The sequence below is a fragment of the Arachis hypogaea genome, chromosome 12 (assembly GCF_003086295.3).
Source record: "Arachis hypogaea cultivar Tifrunner chromosome 12, arahy.Tifrunner.gnm2.J5K5, whole genome shotgun sequence".
Taxonomy (NCBI): Eukaryota; Viridiplantae; Streptophyta; class Magnoliopsida; order Fabales; family Fabaceae; genus Arachis; species Arachis hypogaea.
This window is the reverse complement of record NC_092047.1, coordinates 69,289,455-69,300,001: the sequence shown is the minus strand read 5'-3', so window position 1 is coordinate 69,300,001 and position 10,547 is coordinate 69,289,455.

The window sequence follows — 10,547 nt, the reverse complement described above, 5'->3', positions numbered from 1 at the left end:
CATGCTTTTCAAGTGAATTCACAATAATCTTATTATCTTATAATTTCAATTAAAGTATTTTATTTTTAATTAATTATTCTTTGGTACAACAAATAATATTTTTAAGTAATTTTAAGAATTTAATTAGAGTTAAAATTAATATCCTATGCGTCAATTTTATTCAAACTATCCTACTCTAATTAAACCTAAAAAATTTCCAAATCAAATCCTATTTTTCATCTAAACCTAATCCTAATTTGATCTAACCCTAACCTTAGCTACCCCACCCCCTCTAACCCACGACTCACACACATGCACACCAGCAACACACACACACAGTAGCAGCTGAAGCAGAAAAGAAAGAACGAAAGGGAAAAAGAAAAGGGGAGCTGCGGGAATGGGAAGGAAGAAGACAGGAGGAGGAGGGAAGAAGAGCATCACTGCTGTGTCACCACGTCTCGCCGTCGGAGCTCCGCGTCACTGCCGCTGTCATGTCACCACCAGGAGGGAAGAAAGAGAGAGTGTTCGTGGAGAGAGCTGCGAAGAGAAGGACTCATGCCAACCAGTCACCGTCTGTGGGGAGTCATCGCTGGTCTGCATGCTGCTAACGTCCCGACATTGTCGCGAGAAGGAGAGAGAGCCACGTTGGAGGAGAAGAACCGTCGCGGAGCTGTCCCTGCCACTATGCCCAGCTGCTGTCACGAGCCTCGTCCTCGCGGATGGGGGTGCACTGCCAAGCTCCAGCGCCGGAGAACCCCGCTGCCGTCGTCGATGACCACTACTGATAAGGGTTTTGAGTTGGTTTTCCTTTCCGTTGAGTTTCCAGAAACTTCATTGTCACTGCATATTGTTCAGGTCACCGCTGCTGCTTGATGTGGCTACCGCCGAACCGGTTTAGAGACCGCTGCTGCTTCATTTTTTCATTATAGTGAGTATTTACATCTCGAAATCCTCCGTGTTAGTGTCCTGTTGCGTGCATTAAAGTATTTACGATATTAATGTGTTAGAAATTAGTAACCGAGTTTACATGTAGCGATTGAGGCTGCTTCTGCTATTGAGAAAGAAAGCGGAGCTGAGGTTTTGGTTGCAGTCGATTCGGGTCGAGACGAAAGGAATTCTGTGAGGTATTTGGGCTATAGTTTCGACTTATCGAGGTAGGGGTGTTTTCTTAAATTCATTTTACTTTTAAGAGTTGTTATAAGTCGATAATAGTATGAAAAAAATATTTTTATAATTACATGAGTTTTATGAATTGAATTGAACTGTTTGGATGGCTGTGATTATTTATTTGATTGGTTTATTGAATTATTGAGGAAGCTAGTTATTTAGCTTTGCTATTTTAGTTTGTTAAATTGGTCGTTATTGAATTGATTTTCCTTGAATTACTGGAAGATGTTTAATGTTAGAATTTGGTTTGATTTTGGAAAGGATTTGATATTTGAAACTAGTTGAGAATAGGTTGGAAAATGTGGTTTTGATGGGACCCGCAAGGATGGCATAGTCCAAATTTTAGAGGAGATGTTGCCCAAATTTTTATAAAAATTAGAGACTTTATTTAAAAATGGTTATTTAGAAAGATTTATATTTTCAAGGATTTATAATTTGATTTTTTGGAAATTATGAAGAAAAAGTTTATGTTTGGTACTTGATTTATTTAGAAAAGAATGAATTATATTTTAATCTGAATTATTGAAAAAAGTAATAAGTGGTTTGATGAGAATGAGTATGAGAGTGAAGATTGATTTTTGAGTATGAATTTTGAATAATTGAAAGTCAATGAGAATGAATGTGAAAATGAGATTTGTATTTGATTGAGATACCTGGGTAGTAGCAAGGATGGTGGTTCATCCCGCTTGCTCCAGGTCAATGCTTGAGAATTGATAATAATAATTGTTTTAGACTGAATGAATGTATGTTTGAGATATCTGGATAGTAGCAAGGATGGTGGTTCGTCCCACTTGCTCCAGGTCAGTGATTATGACGCCTGGGTAGTATCAGCAGTAGTGGATTATTCTGCTTGCTCCAGGTTGAGCTTTTAAACACCTGCTTGGGTAGTAGCCGCAGTAGTGGTTATTCCACCGACTCTGGGTTAAGCGGGTAGTAGTAAGGGGGTTGTAGCTCAAACCCACTTGCTTCGCAATGGTGTTTCAGTCCATGGTTAGCTACCAGGACATGTCGCGTTGGCTATATAACCGACAGATGATATCATCAGCCATAGGATAGGCATTCATCATATGCACTTGTATGCTTTGCTTGAATTTGAATTTGTTTGGGTTTGTCTAATTGCTTAACTGTTATTAACTGCTATCTGAGCTATTTGATGTAACTGCAATCTATACCTGTGTTTTTCTTGTATGTTTTGCCTGTGTTTGTTTCTGTTGTAGTACCTTTGAGTTTGGATATTGATGATGAAATGATGATTTGCTTGTGGAATTGTTTGAGTCGCTGAGTTGAAGGCTGTGATTGACTTCTGATTGAAGTATTAGTAAAGTATGAAAAATCAAGTAGGTTCAGCATAGACTTAATGAACTTATGTTTGGAACAGATTGATCATTCAGACTGTTAGGAAGCTTTTAATTTTCTTTTATAGGAAAAATTGAGTTTGGAATTTCTGGATACTTAATCACTGAGTTTGAAAAATAGTTTTCCTACTAAATATATTCTTATAATAAATTCTGAAAATCTGTGGTGAGACCATGTGGTTTGGTTCGCACCCCTTACAAAGTTCTCTTTTCAAGAAACGGACGAAGAAGCTTATGAAGAGTAGTTGAGTTTAGCTTATGCGATAGAAGATGTTTTAGTTTAGTTATTATTATTCTTTCCTCGCCATTAATATTATAATTTTTGCAAGAGGGATAGGAGTTTTGATATGTGAAGTTTATATATTGGTATGATGTATACTTAATCGCCTTTGGGCCCGGTTCAATCGGTTCGGACCCATTCGACCCAATTTTAGGCCAAATTCTTTAAAATTAGTGTTAAAATTCATATTTTAATTATTTCTACCTCATTAAACTATAAAATTTAATTTTTTAATTTTTTTAAATAATATTTAATTTATTATTTAATTATTTACTAATTACTCGAGGTTTAATCCTACCCCGTAACAAAAATTTTCGCTCTCGAAAATTCGCTCTCAAATCTTCATATACGCTCCCTCAGATTTAACCGACCTCTTACCATTCATTTTGCCATTTTCCAACATCAATTTAACACTCTATTCCTAATTCAAGCCTAAGTCGTACCCATTTGTTTCACTTTCAGCTTCGTCTAACTCTTTCTCAATGACTACAAACTTCCTTACCCTTCAAGAGTTCTTAAACGTCAATTCCTTCTCGACTATGTCAAACACCAACTAATTCCTCAATCTCTTAATCTAAGTCAATCCATTATAACCTAAACTATGCACTCACACTTTCCATTTCTCAATCCTACGTCAGTCCTCAAAACCATCCTATATCCCAAGTCTCCTTTTTCTTGTCACTACTACCCAAGAGCCAATCACTGTGCTTCCACACTGCCACTCTTATTATAAACCATTATGAACTCAAATCTTCACTCGCTTCCACGAAAACATCTCCTTGAATCTTTTTACCTTTCTAACTAAAAGCCATTGACCTTTACTCTAGCTGCACGAGTTCAAATTCCTTGGTTGTCTCCACCACCAAGTCTATTATCACCTCCTTCATCGTTCCTTGTTTGTTCACTCCATCCCTTTAGCAGTAGCTCGCACAGAAGCAACCATATTCTCCAAAGCAGCTTTAAAATCAACTGTATAACCTCACTCACGTCCATGAGACGCCCTTTGGGTCTTGTCCACACCGAACAATTGATATTAAGGTGATCAGTCTTAATATCTCAGGTCTAGTGCTTCAATTCTCCAAAAGTATGCTCATGAACATCTATGCTATATATGTCAAATAGATATCCTAAATAGCATATACACACAGCCAAAGTATGCTCAGAAGCATAGTCAGTCCGTCCTTCAGGCTCTATAGGAACGAACTACTCTGATACCATAATGTAATACCCTACCACACAGATCTTTACGCCTAGGACGTAAATCAAGGGTGGTGAGACTCTACAACCTCTAAAAATAAAATACGTACATAGATATAGTCGAAAGAAGTTATAACTAGGAGCCTGGAAAAAGAAGTTAAGAAAAATCAAAACAGAAATCGCGTCGCTCACGAAAGTTAAGCGTAGACGGATAAGCAAGATTGAAAGGAAGGATAAAAGACCATAAACATAGATTAGAATTCCAAAATACAAATATCAAGCTCCGAACTCGACCTGCGAAACAAAGGCTAGCCAGAGTATATATATAAACATACATATAACCCAAAATATCCTAAACTCGTAAAACTGACAACCTGTTTCTCCAAGTCAACCTCTAAGAGGAACAAGCATAAAATACAAGATGGAGAATCTTAATACATATATAAACATAAATAAAATACAACCCTAAGTCTCCAGGGTTCTTCGCTTCCACAAAGCCTCCAGAATGCTCACCTAACCTGCATCTGAAAAGCAACAATATGTATGGAATGAGAACTGGAGGTTCTCAACATGGTAAAGGTGCCCACATAGTTAATATAAAAAGTTTCGGAAAAGTCAGAGGCAATCTTAGAACTCCGACACTCAGATTTAAATCTTAAAATTTATAAATGGAAAACCATAAATAGGGTAGGTTATCAAAGGTTCTTATTTCTAATTCCTTTCTAACTTAAGCCCTAATTTCCGCCATCTTCCAATCCTCCAAAATTCCGTTGCAGAGACAAGCAATACAGACAAAGCAAACACAAGTAGGATACATATACAACAAGTAGTAAATATAGCATGTAAGCATAATAATCACATAGGCAAGCCCAATTAATGCACAATCAAACAAAACACACATATGCATATGATGTATTCCTGCCCTATGGCTGATGAGTCTCATTTGTCGGTGATATAGCCAACTCGACATGTCCGGTAGCTAACCCGGACATTGTTCTCTTGAAAACTGGTGATCGGTACAGTACCACGATCCTCACCTGGTGAGCGGTAAACCACCTCAATCCCCATATATGTTTTTAATTGGAAAACAACACATACGCGAGCTGTAAATAACAACGATCCCCATAAAACAATTTCAAACCAAATTCATTCATATAATCTCAGCATTCAGCACTTCATAATCGAACTCAACTCTCATCATTCTTCTTTCTCATCTCCTTCCCGGAGCAAGTGGACAACGCCACAGCCTCTTATCCGGTCACACATATCTCATTGAGTCTCAAATTCATCATCACTACCATTATCATTCTCCATTATCACACATTCCATTCCATTCATCAATAATTTAAACTCGAAACATAATTCATTCTTTTCTAAATAAATCAAACTTAAAGCATATAATCCTTAAAACCAATTCTTTTTAAATAATCACTTCAAACAAAGCTTCTAATTTTTTATAAAAATTTCAACAGCATCTCCTCTAAAACAAAACTTTCTGCCACCCTTCAAGGGTCCCAACCATCAAACTAAACACCTCTCAGTCATTCAGATCCTTCCTAGTATCAAATCATTTCAAAATCAAACCAGTTCCAATATTAAATCTTTTATAAAATTAGACTACATGTTTCTCAATCAATCAGTTCAATTCAATTTCACAAACCTACCATCAACCCTCAACACATCAACAGTCATCATTAATTTATACTCATCAGAATCATAATCCAACTCATACAAATTCATTCATCCTTTATACACACATCATATACCATATATACAATCCATCAATAATTCATTCAGTTTATTCCTATCTTAAGGCCTTCTAACCTAAGTTTTCACGTGACATTAAACATTAACTACGAGAAACCAAAACTATACCTTGGCCAATTCCTCCCTAAACTCGAAACACCTCAATTATCCATCATTTCTCATGTTCCAAAGCTCCAACTCCTCACCAATTGAATTTTCAGCTCCCAGTATTGAATTCCAAGCTTTCAATATCCACCAATTTAACTCCAATTCAATAAGATATACGATCTAATTCATACAATATCACAATAATCAACATTGAGTTCACTAAATCACCTATTCACAAGGGTTAGGGTTTTCTTACCGTTATCCATGAGTCAAATGGACAAAATTCGGTGATTATCGACCGCTAGAGTACCCCTAAACCATCAAAATCACAAAATCTCTCAATTACCAAAACCCAAGTCATGAACTAAAAAGGGAAGAACTGGGTGAGAAAACATAATTCACTTACCAAATTGTTTAATGAGTTTTGTAAAGAATTCCGAGACGAATGCGTGGCCGCTGACGGCTCATCATCAATCGAAACTCCAAATTAAAAGTTATGAACGATTGAAGTTTTGGAAGTGAAGGTTAGGGTATTTAACGTAAACCCCTCTTCTAGCAACGTGAATGGTCTTCATTTGGAGAAGAAGGCTGATTCTTGGTGTGTATATATATATATAGGGTCTTTGGGCCAGTTTGGACTCAATTTAATCGATTCAATCCGTTCGATCTAATCTTAAGTCAAATTTTTTAAAATTAATGTTAAAATTTATATTTTAATTATTTCTATCTTATTAAACTATAAAATTTAATTTTTTATTTTTTAAATAATAATTAATTTATTGATTAATTATTTATTAATTACTCCGAATTTACATTGATCGATATACCATAAATAATATCGAAACAGAACAGCGTTGGTGTTGTTTTATTTTATCATTGGTCTTGTTAGTTTGGTTTGTACATTCTATTTTAATGTGTTGAACTTATGTTTTTTTTTTTTTTTTAAATAATAACATAAAAAAAGTAATAAAAATAAAAGAGAAGATGAAAATTTCGAGAATTATGAGAAAAAGAAAAAGTACATACTTTCATTTCTACACAGTATATATCTATGATTTGAATTATTTGACTATTATTCAGCTACGATCTACGTATACATGTAGAAGGATTCTACGTGGGTATGAGGTCAAATCAAACTGTAACTTCATTAAATCTATTAACCAGGTTATGAAATTTAGCAACAAAAAGAAATTGACCACTTCTTGTACAAGTGAATAGTAATTAGTAAATACTTAGCTTTGATTTCATCTAATTCAAAATATAACCATCAATCGAGATTTAATAGAAATTATATAAACGGTATATAATAAAATAATATATTTATATATAAAATATACTTTTTAAAAAAATAATTCTTTATATTTTATTATTTTAATTTGATTAATCGTTAAACTCGAACCGATTTAATTAATTTCCCAATTTATCAACTAATTTTTTTATTTTTTATCGATACATTGATGGTTATTTTTTAGGTTTAATTATTTTACTAGTCTTTATAGTTTTATCAAATTTTTAATTAATTTTTTATATTTTTTTAATTAAATTTCTATATCATATTAGATTTTATAATTAAGTCTCTATCATGATAAAAACGTTAGAATTAACAGAATATTAAATTAAAATATATAGAATATGCAGTCAAGTGTTAGATATATATATTCGTTTTATTTAACAGTATATTTCGTTAAATCTAATACTTTTATCACAATAAAGACTTAATTATAAAATCTGATATGATAGAAAGATTCAATAAAAAAAATATAAAAACTTAATTAAAAATTCAATAAAATTATAGAGAACGATAGAATAATTAATGTTATTTTTTATCCTGAAATAAATCATTTAATAACCGGTTCCAAGTTCACCGGGCTGAACGAATTGGTTCAATCCGGTTAGGAGAACTATTATATCACCCCATGTCTAAAGTAAAATAAAAAACGGAAGTGTACTCTTATGATTACTAATTAGCTTCCGATGTTTCAACAACAATCTCGCCAAAGACGTGCATACATTCAAAGGCTACTAATTCCATTTGAAGACGCGTGGGGAGGTTTTAGGGCAATAGGCTCCACCTAATTTTTTTTCCTCAATCAAACAAGGAAAAGCTGGAAAGTTCTACATGGGGGCTAACCATTCTTGTCTTGGCCTTCTTTGTCCATATTTAAGGTCTTATTTTTTAATGTTGCTAAAAACTCTCAATTCAAAGTTTCAAACTATTCCGGCGCTCCTCTAAACCTTTTTCCTACATGAAATTATTGAACGAATAAAGCGTGGCCTAGAGTCATGTAGTCATAGTTACTAAATACCCGCTAGTACAGATACGTTTACACGGTACATTATTTGTTTAGTATTTAATTAAAGGTGAATGCTTTTTTTTTTACCATTTATCTAAAAAATAAAATAGTCTAATTTAAAATTTTTTAATTAGTTTCTAATCATTCAAATAATTAGTCTAAGAAATAGAAGAATTATATATAGAAATTAGATAAGAGATGATGTGAGAGTAACTTATTTACAAAAATATTTTTGTGTACAAAAAAAATTCAATAATCAAATTAACCATCATATATTTGTATATAAATACATTATGTGTTGTTTAATTTATTTTTAATTTTTATTTTGTATTCTAACAATTTTATATGAATAACTGAATTAAAAACGGATTATATATATATAGTATGATTGATTTTATTACGTGAGAGTGAATGATAAAAGGTTGTATGTACTTACAACCACTTACCAAATTATGAAGTTAAAGAATAATGCATGCGCCGTATAATGAATTTGCTTTTCTTTTTCAGAGATTTCTAGAAGTAAAAGAAAGGAGGGAGGGTTGGTACTTGGTAGATGTGATATCACACGAACCAAAAATATTAGATGTATCATTTTTTTTGTGTCGTAGTATTCTTGCAGTAGTAACATTCGTGTATATTCTAATTAATTACATGGTTTCAAATATAAATTTCTATGTCGTGACAATTTCACCAAACATACAGCTATCTTTTAATAGGTAACTTGAAAGGATAATTAGCTAAGCTTGTAATGTTTACCGTTGTTCTTGGAAGGTTTTCTGTATAACTAATATATAGTCATTTGTAATTATTAGTTTCAGTCGTAGAATGTTAGGGAGGAGGAAACGTGAAGATAATAATATGATCTGCAACGAAAACGCGTGTGGATTAACTACAAATAATCGTGAAGAAGTCAAAAAGGAGAAGACAAAAATCTATACTTAACGTGCAATATTTATGAATGTATGAGCTACAGTTAATTTTTTTTTTTTTTGGGAGCGCAACCTAACCAACAAGTGTAATAACGCTCGTTTTAGTGTCTCAAGACACAAATATTGTCTTCAGAATATATAGACTCGGGCATAATTATACTAAAAGTCAGATAAACATAAAATTTTTAACGTGTTTGGTATTAGTGTACAAGATACAACAATTTAATTCAAATGTTCATTTTATCTTTATTAGTTTTCTAGTATCATCTACCACCAACATTAACATTAATACTGTCGCCACCATAACTTTCTACTACCATCATTGTCACCTGCAATTTTTTAACTTCATCGCAAAATACCATCTTCAATTTTCATTTATTTATCAGCTCAGCAATTCAATTTTTCATTAAAAAAAAACTGAAATAGGTTGAAATAAATTATAAAAAAAAAGTGAGAAGACAGATCTCAAGAATGGTCCACCACTATTTTGGGTTTTCTTTATTTTTTTCGCCTTTCTTAATGAAATTGATTCAAGTAATAATGGAGACGAACAAATTTGAGCAACACCTGATGAGTGTAAACGAATAAATCTGACCGAAGATGATGACCCATGGTAGTGATAGGCGCGCCTGTGTGAAGAGAGAAAGAGAGGAGGAGGAAGAAAAAAAGGGGCGTAATGATGGCGGGCCGCAGCAGCAGTGTGGAGGGCACAACAATGAAAGGAGAAGCAGAGTGATGGGTGTGGCGATGCGAAGAGAGAAAGAGAGAAGAAGATGAGAAAGAGAGGAGAGGCAATGGCTATGACGGTGGTGTGGAGGAGAGACAGCCACGAAAGAGGGAGGATGGAGAATGGAACGTGGAGGTTGGAAGAATTTTGAGGTTAGAAACACAGAATAGAAAAGATAATAAGAGAGAAAAAAAGAAAATTAGGGTTAAATTAATTAAGGATATAGTTGGAATTTCAAAAAAAAAAAGAAGAGATAAAAATGTAAAATTTTGTATCTCATAAGTTATGTCTCAATATTTCAGCTCAAAAGAGAGACACTAAAAATATATATTTTATGTATATTTATATACTACTGTGTCCATGTCTTTAATATCTAATTTGATAAATACTAGAACAGGGAGAAAAATAAATAAAAATTAAAACTAAAATACACTATCTAAATTTACATTTTAAAAAACTAGATAAAAGTATTTTAAACACTACTAATTAAAAATAATACTAAAGAAAATTTTTATAAAAATTCTATAAAGTAAATGCTAAACTTTTAAGTATTTTAGGTATTCAATTCATCGAAAAAATAAAATTTTATTTATTTACTTTTTTTAAACAATGTTCTTATAACATTTTTAAGTTAAATAAAAAAAAAACAAAAACCAAAATAAATCTAATACATTTATTTTTAGTGTTTTTATTTCAATTCCTTATACTTCCATTGACATAAAAAAGATTGTACCAAATATATATTTTTGGTTATCACTTTTAATT